Here is a 12,848-nt window from a genome sequence, read left to right on the forward strand (position 1 = left end):
TCTCATGTTTCTTTCCTTGAAACCGGGCTCTTAAGACCAGACCTGTGTTCAACCACCTGAGGGATCAGGTGATGTCTGTGGTGATCTGACCTCTGATGAGATTGTTGTGAGTTTGGAGGTGTGCATCAGAATTTGGGGGCCATTAAAAATAGCTACCTACATGAATTCCTCCACAGTTATAAATCCGAATTTTGGAGTAAAGGACCAGTAATTTGAAGTTTTAAAAAGCTCCGTAGGTGATTCTGATGGATACCTCTATTGAGAACCACTGCATAAAGGAATCAGTTTTTTAGTAGCTTATTGAAACTGAGTTTCTAGGGACAAAGGTGGCAAGTCATAAAAAACATTATCTGGTGGAAAGATGGGAAAATTCAACACCATTCTGGTCTTGGTTTGCAGCCAAAGTGTTTCCAGTGAGGCTGTTAGTGTATTTAGGAGAAAGGTAATAAGACAGGTAGAGGGGCTATGCCTGGTAAAAAAGAGCCCCAGAGCAGGTGTGAGCAGGCATGAGGAGGTGTGGGCTTTAGTCCAGCTTTGTCACTATCAGCTTTGTGAATAAAACTATAGGGTAGGCTGAGGGTAGTTGGCTTCTAATCCTGCCTTTTCTACTAACTGGTTACATAACCTTAGCAAATGTTCTTAACTTTAAATAAGAAGTCAGGCTGGATGACCTCCAAAGTCCCGCCATGCTTCCTCTAACTGCACTGTCTCATGCAGTAGCTTCTTGTCCATACGTGGTCCTTTAGCATTTGAAATGTGCTAGTCCAAATTCACATGTGCTGTAAGTGTAAAATATACACCGAATTTCAAAGACTTGGTACAAAGAAATATATCTCGTTAATAATTTTTGTATTGATTATATGCTGAAATGATATTTGGATATATTGAGTTTCACAAGCTATATTATTAAAATTATTCACCTGCTTTTTTACTTTTTTTAATGTGACTACTCAGAAAATTCTAAATTACTTATGTAGCTTACACTATATTTGCATTGGGCAGTGCTAATTTATAAGGTCAAGAGCTCAAGGTCAGAATTGTCCCCCAGCTGTCAAGTTGTGGTACTTAACCAAGCTCTAATTTCACTATCAAGAACTGGAGTTATAATAAAATAGGAAATGGGAGCTTTGTGGGCACAGGGCTAGGCCAAGAATGGGAAGACCTAGTCATGCAGAGCAGCCGTTCCAGACTCTGCCACTAAGCAAAGGTCTTAAGACTCTTGCCGAAGGTCTCGGAAATAGAGCACAGAGAGCCTGCAGAGGTGACTGTCAAGGCCCATGAAGCTATACGCGCCCACCACAACTGCGCAGCCTCTGGACCTAGCAGAGGACCAAGTGCTCTGAAGGTGAGTCAGGGAAGCTGCACAAAAGTTATGTTCTGAAACAGCCACAGTTAAGAAATTATTTTGATTTACAGAAACAACACAGGTGCATAAACATTCAGTCACCAGCCTGCCACTGTGCCTGAAATTCCTGCCCTAAGAGGCCTTCTTGAGGGTGGCTTCTGTGCAGTAGAAAAAAGCCTCTGTTCAGATGAAATGAAGGATGACTAGGGTAATAGGAGTGATTTTAATCCAACAGGAAGGCTGGGCTCGGTTTTGATGAACCTGGGATTAGACAGACCCTGTGTCCGTTTTCGAGAACTCTTACTTGTTTCTCTATTTAACAGGAAAGCTTCCCTTTCACTGTGTGCCTGTCTCCTCTGCTAGGAAATGTCACCATGGGCCTTCCAGGAAAAAGACCTAGGGACAGAATCCGGACTTGGAGAGCACAGGGGCCCCTCCTTGAGTGTCACAGGTTATTAGTACTTTCCCTCTCCTTCCTGGGGGTCACTGCTGAGATGGTAGCTTGGGTAGTGGTAACCTGAAGACAGTTGGTGTGGCTCGTGGAACCAAAAGCGTTAAAGCTTGTACTTGTGAAATTACCACCTTTAGAATGGCAGCCTTGGGGCAAGGCATTAAGTCAGCCTGGTGTTAAAAAGCAAACCTGACATCCACCAGAAGATCAGTTTGACTGGGGTGAGGGCAAAATTGGGATGGGACTTTGTCTGGAGAGAACATGGTGCGAACTGTAATTATGGGGTGTGTATGTCTGTGTGTGACAGGGTGTTCACTAGGCAGATGTGGACCAGAATTAACTGGGATGGAGCTTCAAGAGTGGTATCAGAACAACTTTGATTATTTAAATATTGTTATCTGGGCTCAGGGCTTCTACAAAACCAAATGAAGAGGAGCCTGGGAAACATATGCCTTTAGGACCTAGGGGAAAGATAGTTGGAGGGTAGAGCAATAGAATGAAACAGTTTGAGTACAATCTAAAACTGTATGGTTTTGTGTTTTCCATTGTCCTTGGCGAAGAATAACAGGCTGCAAACTTTAAAAAAATTTTATGTATACACACTCTCTCACACACACACACACACACACACACACACACACACACACGCACATACATATATTTTACTTTACCCGGAAAAAAACAAATCGTTTTCACTTTAAAGAGAAGTGAAGTGTGAACCTCCGACTGTCATAAAAATACTTGAAGCCATCCAGGCCCTAGGTAAAATGGCCAGTTTGAGTTAGGGAGATGAAGATTTCTAAACAGTAGCTTTCACAAAATAAAATTAATTTCCCTTGAAGATTTGTCTTGAAATAAGGATATAGATTGATATTTTGAAAATCTTGTCAACTTTCATTTTTATTTTATTTTTTATTTTTATTTTTCGGTCACGTCACATGGCATGCGGGATCTTAGTTCCCCGACCAGGGATCGAACCCCTGTCCCCTGCAGTGGAAGTGTGGAGTTCTAACCACTGGACTGCCAGAGAAGTCCCCATCCAACTTTTAAATGTCCTAGAAGAACTTACAATTTAATGGGCTCCTCCGTTAATCTTTTGGTGATGAAAATAATCACCTTTTAACCTCTGTGGTATGAAGAGCCAAACAGGGGTCTCTGTTTCAAAACTGAGCTTCAAATACTTTATGGTAGGCTCTGAGTTACCATTTTTGAATATAGTATGTTGTTCTCTTCTGATTATAAAATTATATTGGGTCCACTGTAAAAAAATTGGAATATGTAAAAAAATATAAAGAAGGAAAATGTTTAAATATCCAGAAATAAAGTTTCTTAACCTTTGGTGCATATTCCTCCAGTCTTATTTCTGTGCATATTCATTCATTGAATAAACCTTTATTAGGGATCTACTCTTATCTATGCCAGATGTTGTGTTAACCAACGGTGAGCAAAGAGGCCATAGCCCCTACTGCAGGGAGGACAGACAATTCAGCAAGCTTTAACAGTACAGTCTGGTAAGTGCCAAGACAGGAAAGAGCAGTGCTTAGGACACTCGTAGCAGGGGCATTTCACCCAGTCTTTTAAACTGCTGCTTGGTTTAGTATCTTGTAACATGGAAGTATTGTACTTTATTGAACCCACCTCTTAATACTGAACTTTTAAATTGTGGATTTCTTTTCATTATTATAAATAATTCTGCAGTGAATCACTTATATAATGCAAACCTTGTTCATTCTTTACAATAAATTTTGAAAAGCAGAACTGCAAAGTTAAAGGGCATAATTACTTGAAAGGCTTTTGATATATATTCAGGCTGGTCAGCTGAAAAATTTACCCACATTTTTTATCTTTAACACGCTGCAATTCTCTAGCGTCCTACAATGATGGCTCTAATTATATAAAGCAAATCGCATGCTTTAAAATGGCTCTGGAGAGCACATGGCAGGGCCCTTCCAGCCTCTGAAGATCTATTTGCCAAGTCAGGTTTAAAGACTCGCTTGTGCGGGGCCCTCAGTGTACCTTGTGTGAATAGAAAACACTGTCCCTCGCTGGGTGGACACAGCCTCAGGACCCACAGCTTGACAAGCAGAAGGTGCTGATAGGAACAAAAGGCCCCTTTTCTCTATTAAAAATGTGGGATGGGCTTCCCTGGTGGCGCAGTGGTTGAGAGCCCACCTGCCGATGCAGGGGATGCGGGTTCGTGCCCCGGTCCAGGAAGATCCCACATGCCGCAGAGCGGCTGGGCCCGTGAGCCATGGCCAATGAGCCTGCACATCCAGAGCCTGTGCTCCGCAATGGGAGAGGCCACAGCAGTGAGAGGCCCGCGTACCGCAAAAAAAGTGGGATGAGGTGGGGCCCCTTCCTCTGGGAAGATGCAACCAGTAAGTAAGACTCGGCAAGCGAAGCTCAGCCTACATTTTTGCCCCCACTCCTTCCTCAACAGGTAGCCTTCTGCAGTGCACAAACCGTGCAACTGTCCACAGCAGACCTGGTCTTCCTGTGTCTTCTCTGATCTTGTTGCCCTTGTCTGGACCATCTTCCAAACCGTTCCCATGCCATCTGGAAAATTCCTACTCCCTCTTTAAGGCCTAGCTCCAGTGTCACTCTGCATCTCCCTGCCCTCCTTTGCTTCCTCACCCACAGCCTTCCAGGCTGCTCCTTGAGAGCAGCAAACTCCTCTAGTTAGCTTTACCTGCCCCAAGTGGATCCCAGGCCAGACACACAGAAGGTGCTTCACTCATATTTGTGAAAGAATGCCTCCTCTTATGTTTTCATAAACTTTTGTTCTGACTGAAAAGAAAAAAAAGCATGCTCTTTGTAAAGTATTTATATGAATATAAAATATACTATATTAATATATATCAGAATACTGTATATTATATGAAAATTAAAAATAATTTATAGCCAAATAGCCAGTCAAATGTGAACTCTTTAACATTTGGATGTTTATCTTTTTGATTTTTTATCTGTAAGTATAGTTTATTCTTACAAAAATAGAGTCATATAACACTTCCTGTTTTGTGACTTCTTAAAAAAATTGAAGTGTAGTTGATTTAGAATATTATAGTAGTTTCAGGTATACAGTATATAGTGATTCAGCATTTTTACAGATTACTCTCCATTAAAAGTTATTACTAGATAATGGCTATAATTCCCTGTGCTATGCAAAATACCCTTGTTGCTTATCTATTTTATACATAGTAGTTTGTATCTATTAATCCCACACCCCTATTTTGCCCCTCCCCCCTCTGTTTTGTGACTTTATATTAATCAGGAATAGCTCTCCATAGCCAAACCTATGGATCTGTATTGTTGGGTTTTAAAAAAAATAAATTTATTTATTTATTTATGGCTAAGCTGGGTCTTTGTTGCTGCGTGCCGGCTTTCTCTAGTTGCAGAGAAAGGGGGCTACTCTTCATTTCGGTGCGCGGGCTTCTCATTGCGGTGCCTTCTCGTCGCAGAACGCGGGCTCTAGGCGCGCGGGCTTTAGTAGTTGTGGCTCGCGGGCTCTAGAGCACAGGCTCAGTAGTTGTGGTGCACGGGCTTACTTGCTCCACGGCATGTGGAATCTTCCCAGACCAGGGCTCAAACCCATGTCCCCTGTATTGGCAGGTGGACTCCCAAACACTGCACTACCAGGGAAGCCCTGTATTGTTTTTTTATCTTGCAAGGGTTTAATAGTATTCAATCACATGGTTTTGCCATAGTTTATTTACTATATTCTACTTAGTTGCTGTATATTTAGGTAGTTTGGTTTTTTCCTTTTCTGGTATTTATTACTATTACAGAAATGCTATGATAATCAGTTCTATACATTTTGTTCATTCATCTCAAAATTTTCTTAAATAAATTCTTAGAAATGGAACTTCTCAAAGGGTATGACCATTTAAGTCACTTTTTAATGTATATTGCCAACTGATCTCACACTGTCGTATATATGTGTGTGTCTCTGCCCTCCAATAGAGTGGGGCTCAGTGAGGACAGGGCCTGTATCTTACTCATCATTATACCCTCTGTGCCTCACTCAATGCTCAGCAAATACTAGAGGCTTAGTGTTGAATGAACAAGAAATTAGATTATTCGAACAAGCCTTCACTATATGGGCAAAATCTTGCCAATGTGGTCACAGATGTTCACGGCTGGTTCTTGTGGCCTCTTCTGAATATCTATAGTCTAATTGGTAATCATATTTCAAGTGTTCATTTCTCAGGAGTTGTTTTTTATACCACACAGAAAACAAAAAAATTATGCATTGAGTTTTCCTTAGCATGGAGGACGGTTAGTTGTAAAAATATATATCACCAGGGAATTTGTAGGCTTGAAACAAGGGTCAAGGGTGGGTGATTGAGTGAGTGAGAGAGTGAGTATGTGATATTTCAGAAATTTGCATTCTTTAGAAATGAGAACATCTTTCAGCTGAGATGGCTTTTAGGAGAGCCATGCTAGGTCTCTTTCAGTGCCACAGTTTCTGATTTATACTCTTAACTAAATGTTTGATGGGGCTGGGTATCAGGTATGCCAAAGTAAACAGAGCAAAGAATGCAGGACTAAGTGGAAACAGTATAATCTGAGAGCCTCAGTAGGGAATTTCCCTCTCACTGGTTTTCTTATTCCTGGTTAACACTGTAGTTTCTGTTCCAGACTTAAATGTATACCTTTTCTTTTTTAGCATTCATGCTTTCCATATATATAAATAATCCAGATTCAGTCCAGTATCATCAGTTTTTTATGATGGTGAGGTACAGAAATATAGTGACTTGCCTAAGATTAGTCAATAAATTGGGAATCAAAGCAGAATAGTACCTCAAGCTAATAAAAACAAAAAGAATCTGCTCAGGAAAATCTGAAAAAGAAGAGCTGTGAGTGATGACTAGTCTTTCTGGATGTTAAAATATATTGTAAATCTACTATCATTAAAAGAGTTACAGTAGACACAAGACACCAGTGCATAAATCCAGAAAATATAATGTGTGAATTTACTACATAGTAAAGTTAGCATTTTACATCAGGGAAAACTGGATTATTCAATGAATTGTTTGAAACAACTGGTTAACCATGTGAAAAAAAACTTGAAGCTTTGAATTCCAGATGTATTACATATTTAATGTAAATAAAAGATAAAGGTATCCAAAGGAAATATGAACTTAAAAAAATAGAAACAACTTCTTAAGCATAAAACAAGACTCAGAAGTCATAAGGAAAAGAATGAAAAATTTGACTGTACAAAAAAGTGAAATTCTGTCATGGAAAAATAAAACTCTATAAAAGACAAATGGCATAAAGTTGCATGTGGAGGGAGTTGACATTGGTAAGACAACAGACAAAGGGCTATTGTATAAAGAGATCTTGTATATCAATAAGGAAGAGGCCAGTGACTTAATGGAAAATTTGGCTATGGATATGAACATATAGTTCACAAAAATAAGGCTTATAAACATTATTCAACATTCAAAACTATGTAAACAAATAAAAAGAAAACAAAGTGAGATACATTTTTCACCTATGAGAGTGGCAAAGGTCAAAGTGTGTTAGCAAGTATCTATTTATCACAAGTGGTTAGAAGGAGTGTGATTTGGTGCAAAGTCTTAGGACATTAGTTTGGCAATACCTACCACCTTAAAATGGAGACGTCAGAGTTTGACTATTGGAGTTTATACTACAGACACATGTATGCAAAGATGTAAGCCTAAGAATCTCATTGTAGCATTTTTTAATAGCAAACTATTAAAGACAACCTGCATACCTATCAGTAGGGTGCTAGAAAAATAAATCGTGGCATACAACACGATGGACTGTACTGTAGCAGTAAAGATAAGGTGTTGTAAGAAATGATCTCTGGTCCGTAAGTGAAAGGAAAAGAAAAGTGGAAAGCAGTGGATAAAGTCTTTCTTCTCTACATTGGCAAACTAATGCCCAACCCCATCACACATTTAATTACGGAGTGTAAATCATGAAACCACCTAAGCACTTAAGAGGACCTATCCTGTCTCTCCTAAAAGCCATTTCAGCTGGAAGATGTTCTATATTGTTTCTAAAGAATACAGATTTCTGAGATAACACACTCACTCACTGCCCTTGGCCCAATTTGAATTTTTACTAATTATATTTGTTTTTATTGCTGAATAACATTAGTACAAACTTAGTGACTTAAAACAACATCTGTTTATTTATTGGCTCACAGTTTCCACGGGTCAGGAGTCAAGTATGATTTCTTACCTGGATCCTCTGCTCAGCATCTCACAAGCTGCAGTCAAAGTGTCAGCCGGGGTTGCAGTTTCTCCCGAGGCTGGGGGTCCTTTCCAAGTTCCTGTGGTAGTTAGCTTTCATTTCCTCACAGTTGTTGAACTCCTGGTGGCTGGCTTCTTCCAGGCCAGCAAGAGAGTCTGGACTATCTCTAGATCCTCTTTTAAAGAGCTCTTTTTAAAGAGCTTACCTGATTAGGTGAGGTCCTCCCAGGATAATCTCCCTTTTGATTCACTTAAAGTCAGTTTTAGAGACTTTAATTACATCTATTGACTAGAAGCAAGTGACAGGATTCCACGAAGCAGGAGTTACCGGGGGTTTTAGAATTCTGCCGAACACGCCAAAATTACCAACTATGAGACCACCATCGCCACCACAGCAATATCCAGTCCTTATGTAGAGCTTATTTCGTAGTGGACGTAGTTCCAAACACTTTGCACATATTAAGTCACCTAATGATTAGCACCATCCTTTGAAGTAGGAACTATTATTACCTTCATTTTATAGATAAGGAAACAGGCATGAGGTTAAGTGATTTACCCAAGGTTGCAAGCTAGTAAGTATTAGAGCTAGCATTGGAACCCAGGCATTCTATGTTCAGAGTTCTGTGTTCCTTACTACACTCTGTATACATTTTTCAAATACAGTGGTAAAAAAATTTTTGACTGAGGCTGCATAACAAATATGCCAACACTTGTGGCTTAAAAAAAAATAACCCCACAACATTGGGGAATTCCCTGGTGGACCAGTGGTCAGGACTCCATGCTTCCACTGCAGGGGGCACGGGTTCGATCCCTGGTCGGGCAACTAAGATCTCCTGCATGCCACGTGGGGTGGAAAAAAAAAATCAGCGTTTATTTTGCTCATGAATCTGCACTTGAGGCAGTGGATGACGCACATCTGCTCCACTCAGCATCACCTGGAGTAATTTGAAGGCTGGGAGCCTGAATCATCTGGAGGGCTCACTCCCATGTCTGGCAGTTCATGCTGGCTGTCAGCTGGGGACCTCTGTTGGTCTCTGCATGGGCCTCTCCACGTGACTAGTTTGTCTTCCTCACAGCCTGGTGGCTGGCTTCCAAGGAGTATCCCATGAGCGAGAGAGTGAGCCAGGTGGAAGTTAGATGGCCTTCTATGACTTGTCTTGGAAACTTATGCAGGTTCATTTCTATTGCATTCGATTAGCTGGGGCAGTCACAAAGTTCTACACAGGTTGAAAGGAAGGAGAAATAGACTTTACCTCTCGATGGAAAGTGGCAAGGCTCTGGAAAACCATGAGAACCTGAAATATTGCTGTGAACTGCCTCTAAACGGGTGATTAATGTATTCCTCTATCTCAGAGCTAGCTTGTACCCAAACCACCCCAATAATTTAGCAATTCTTTTTTTTTTTTTTTGTGGTATGCGGGCCTCTCACTGTTGTGGCCTCTCCCGTTGCGGAGCGCAGGCTCAGCGGCCGTGGCTCACGGGCCCAGCCGCTCCACGGCATGTGGGATCTTCCTGGACCTGGGCACGAACCCGTGTCCCCTGCATCGGCAGGCGGACTCCCAACCACTGCGCCACCAGGGAAGCCCTAGCAATTCTTTAAAAGCATCAAAACAAAGGCCCCACAATCTTAAATAATAAAACATCAAAGTAATGTCCATCTTTCTTTTTCCTGTGTTTGTACTCGTAGGTCACCTTTCCCCTTGCATTTCCCTTAGGGTGGAGAACAAATGAAATTTTAAGCTCCCACCAGGTCTTTGCTGCTGGCTTTGAACCTGAATAATTATATTTTCCTTTTTTTGGCTGACATTTCAGGAAAGAGTTCTGAGTTAGGACTGTCAAGGACATGTCAGCGCTTATCTTCTAAGAAAATAGGGAAGGGTGAAATAGATATAACCATTCAGTCATTCATTTAACAAAAATGTATAGGCATACCTTGGAGACACTGTGGGTTCTGTTCCAGACTCCACAATAGAGCAAATACAACAATAAGGTGAGTCAAGCGAATTCTTTGGTTTCCCGGTGCATATAAAAGTTATGTTTAAACTATAGTCTAGTCTATTAAGTGTGCAATAGCATTATGTCTAAAAAAACAATGTACATACCTTTATTTTTAAATACTTTATTGCTGGGCTTCCCTGGTGGCGCAGTGGTTGAGAGTCCGCCTGCCGATGCAGGGGACATGGGTTCGTGCCCCGGTCCAGGAAGATCCCACGTGCCGTGGAGCGGCTGGGCCCGTGAGCCATGGCCGCTGAGCCTGAACATCCGGAGGCTGGGCTCCGCAACGGGAGAGGCCACAACAGTGAGAGGCCCGCGTAACGTAAAAAAAAAAAAAAAAAAAAAAAAAAAAATTATTGCTAAAAAATGCTAACCATTATTGGAGCATTCAGGGAGTCATAGTAACAACAAAGGTCACGGATCACAGGCCACCGTAACATATAATAATGATGAAAAAGTTTGAAATATTGCGAGAATTACCAAAATGTGACATAGAGACACATGGATTGAGCAAATGCTGGTGGGAAGATGGCACCAATAGACGTGCTCAACACAGGGTTGCCGCAAATCTTCAATCTGTAAAAAATGCAGTACACATCCGCAAAGTGCAATAAAGGGAGGTGTGCCTGTATTGAGTCCCCACCTTGTGTTGAGCACAGCTCTAGGGAAAGAGTAAGAGGTGCAGACAGTGTGTTTGCCCTCAAGGAATCCTTGCTGGTGGAGGGAGAGTGAAAGAAAATCAAAAATTTCAATGTTAATTCCTGTGATAGGTTCTGTCCTATTCTGTTCCTCAGGGTGAGCCCTAGGTTACTCTGAAGTGGGGAAAATCAAAACAAGCACCCTTACAGGTCTTCGGTGAATCTTTGTCTTGTCTGGGATTGATGCTTCCTAGAACCCAAGTCCTCAAAAAGAAGGCTGCTATTGCATTGGTAATGTAGTTCCCAAACTGTGTGCTGAGGCCCACCCAGGTGCTGAAACGAACTCTTAGAGGTGCTGTGGGATATTCTAAATTATTGAGAGACGTACAAGGACAACTGTCAGATGCCACACAACTACCACTATTAAGTCATTTGGATCCAACCAAATAACAGGCACTATTTGGTATTTCTTTTGGCCTAGTGGTATGTTGAAAAAAATTACCGAGACATTAAGAACATCAACTGTAAACCAAGAAAGTTTGGGAACCTTGAGTACCTCATCTATCAATTTTCCTGATACTTCCTGATATTTTTCTCCACAGTGAACACATTGTTTGAGCCATTCCTTCTCAGGGGCAAGGCTTATCACCTGGGCCTCCTTCAGGGCCTTCTTCCTGGGCCTTCAGAGGGCATCCTCATTTCCCACCTCAGTGCTCCGTTTCCCTCCCAGCAGCCCTCTCCCCTCAGCAATCTGCCATTTCACGGTCCTCCGCACAGGTGCTGGCACCTTCCTATGGAAATAATCAAGTCTCTGTCCTCACCAGTGCCTTGAGACTTGCAGGTTTTGCATCCCTGTCCTTTCCTCCTCTGCCCAGTTACTGCTGCCCAGCAAAGGTGAGTGTGGGGGAGAAGTTGTGCAGGGTTAGGGTTGGTTCAACACCCCAAGATTAATTCCCATGCGAACCCCTGGTGAGATGAGAAAGTCCTAACCCTTTCATTAACATATCTCTGAACTGGTTTCTTGTTAATTAATATCCTGGGGCTGCTATACTAAGATAGCATTCACCTTGCCAAGCATCCTGCATTGGTAACAAAGGGTGCACATCCAGATCTGTTCTAGTTACAAGACTTCTCCTCTGGACTTTGTAGTGGTGGTGGTGAGGAGGAGTAGCTGAATAAGGGTATAGGACAAGAAAAGCATTTCGCCTGCATCATAGTGTGATAACCACAAAACAGAGAGATGCAGAACCCTTTACTGAAGTGGAGCCCTAGCTCAACCTTGGAGGCTGAATTGAGAGCACTTAAATGATTTACTGACAGGACACACTTGTGGTGAGTCTTGAAGGGAGAGTCAGAGCTACCCTGACGCCTAAGTGAGGAAGGAAATGGTTTCCAGTACAGCATGTGCGCAAAGGTGTCACGGAGCATGGTTCATTCCAGGCACCGCAGAGAGTCCAGTGCTCCATGTAAAGGGGCCAGACCTGAACCAAACAGCTGTAATCAGCGGGAGAGGGACCACATCCCTGGTTTGCTTAAGGTAGGGGTGATTTTGCTTACATAGTATTTCTAGTGTTTTAGTCTTAGATTATGAGTAGCCAGATTCAGAGGCAAGTGGCACCGAGAACATAGGCTTCTTATTGCTGTTATGCCTCTAACCTCCAAAGTTCTTCATGGAAAGGCCGCATGATTATGTGACAGCGGTTAAAACGCAGGAGCTCTTGGGTTGAGCTCCCAATTAGAGTCTCCAGGAAAAAAGGCAAACCTGATCATGCCAACCTCAGGCTTAAACCTTTCAATGCTTCCACACTGCCCTCAGCATAAATTCTCAACTCCTTAACAGGTAGACAAGTTTTCCAGGCCCTAGTCATGGTCAGCTGACTGCCATCAACCCTCACCACTCTCCCACTTCAAACACCCTACTCCAGCAATGCTGAATTACCTGCAATCTGGAGTCTCTCCAGGCTTTTGTAAACACTGTTCCTCTGCCTGTGGGTATCGTCCTACCCGCCTCCCATCACCTCACTCTCACCTTCACTGGAGCTCTCCTGCTTTTCTTTCAGTTTCAGGGAACCCCTCTTTCTTCCCTAGTGGGACCTCAGAGGCCCTGCACTTGCTTATTGTAGCACGTACACGCTGTACTAAAATGTGCTGTCTCTTGTATGTCCCCACTACTAGCCTAGCTGTTCTTTTAATGT

The 12,848-nt window shown here is 42.2% G+C and overlaps 1 long non-coding RNA gene across 2 annotated transcripts in view; it reads left to right on the top strand.

Annotated features, from left to right (window-relative positions):
* The window catches only part of LOC131754868 (uncharacterized), a 97,163-nt gene that overhangs the window by 9,526 nt on the left and 74,789 nt on the right, over positions 1-12,848 (top strand). The window lies entirely within an intron of this gene.

This window comes from Kogia breviceps, chromosome 4, assembly GCF_026419965.1.
Source record: "Kogia breviceps isolate mKogBre1 chromosome 4, mKogBre1 haplotype 1, whole genome shotgun sequence".
NCBI classification, from domain to species: Eukaryota; Metazoa; Chordata; class Mammalia; order Artiodactyla; family Physeteridae; genus Kogia; species Kogia breviceps.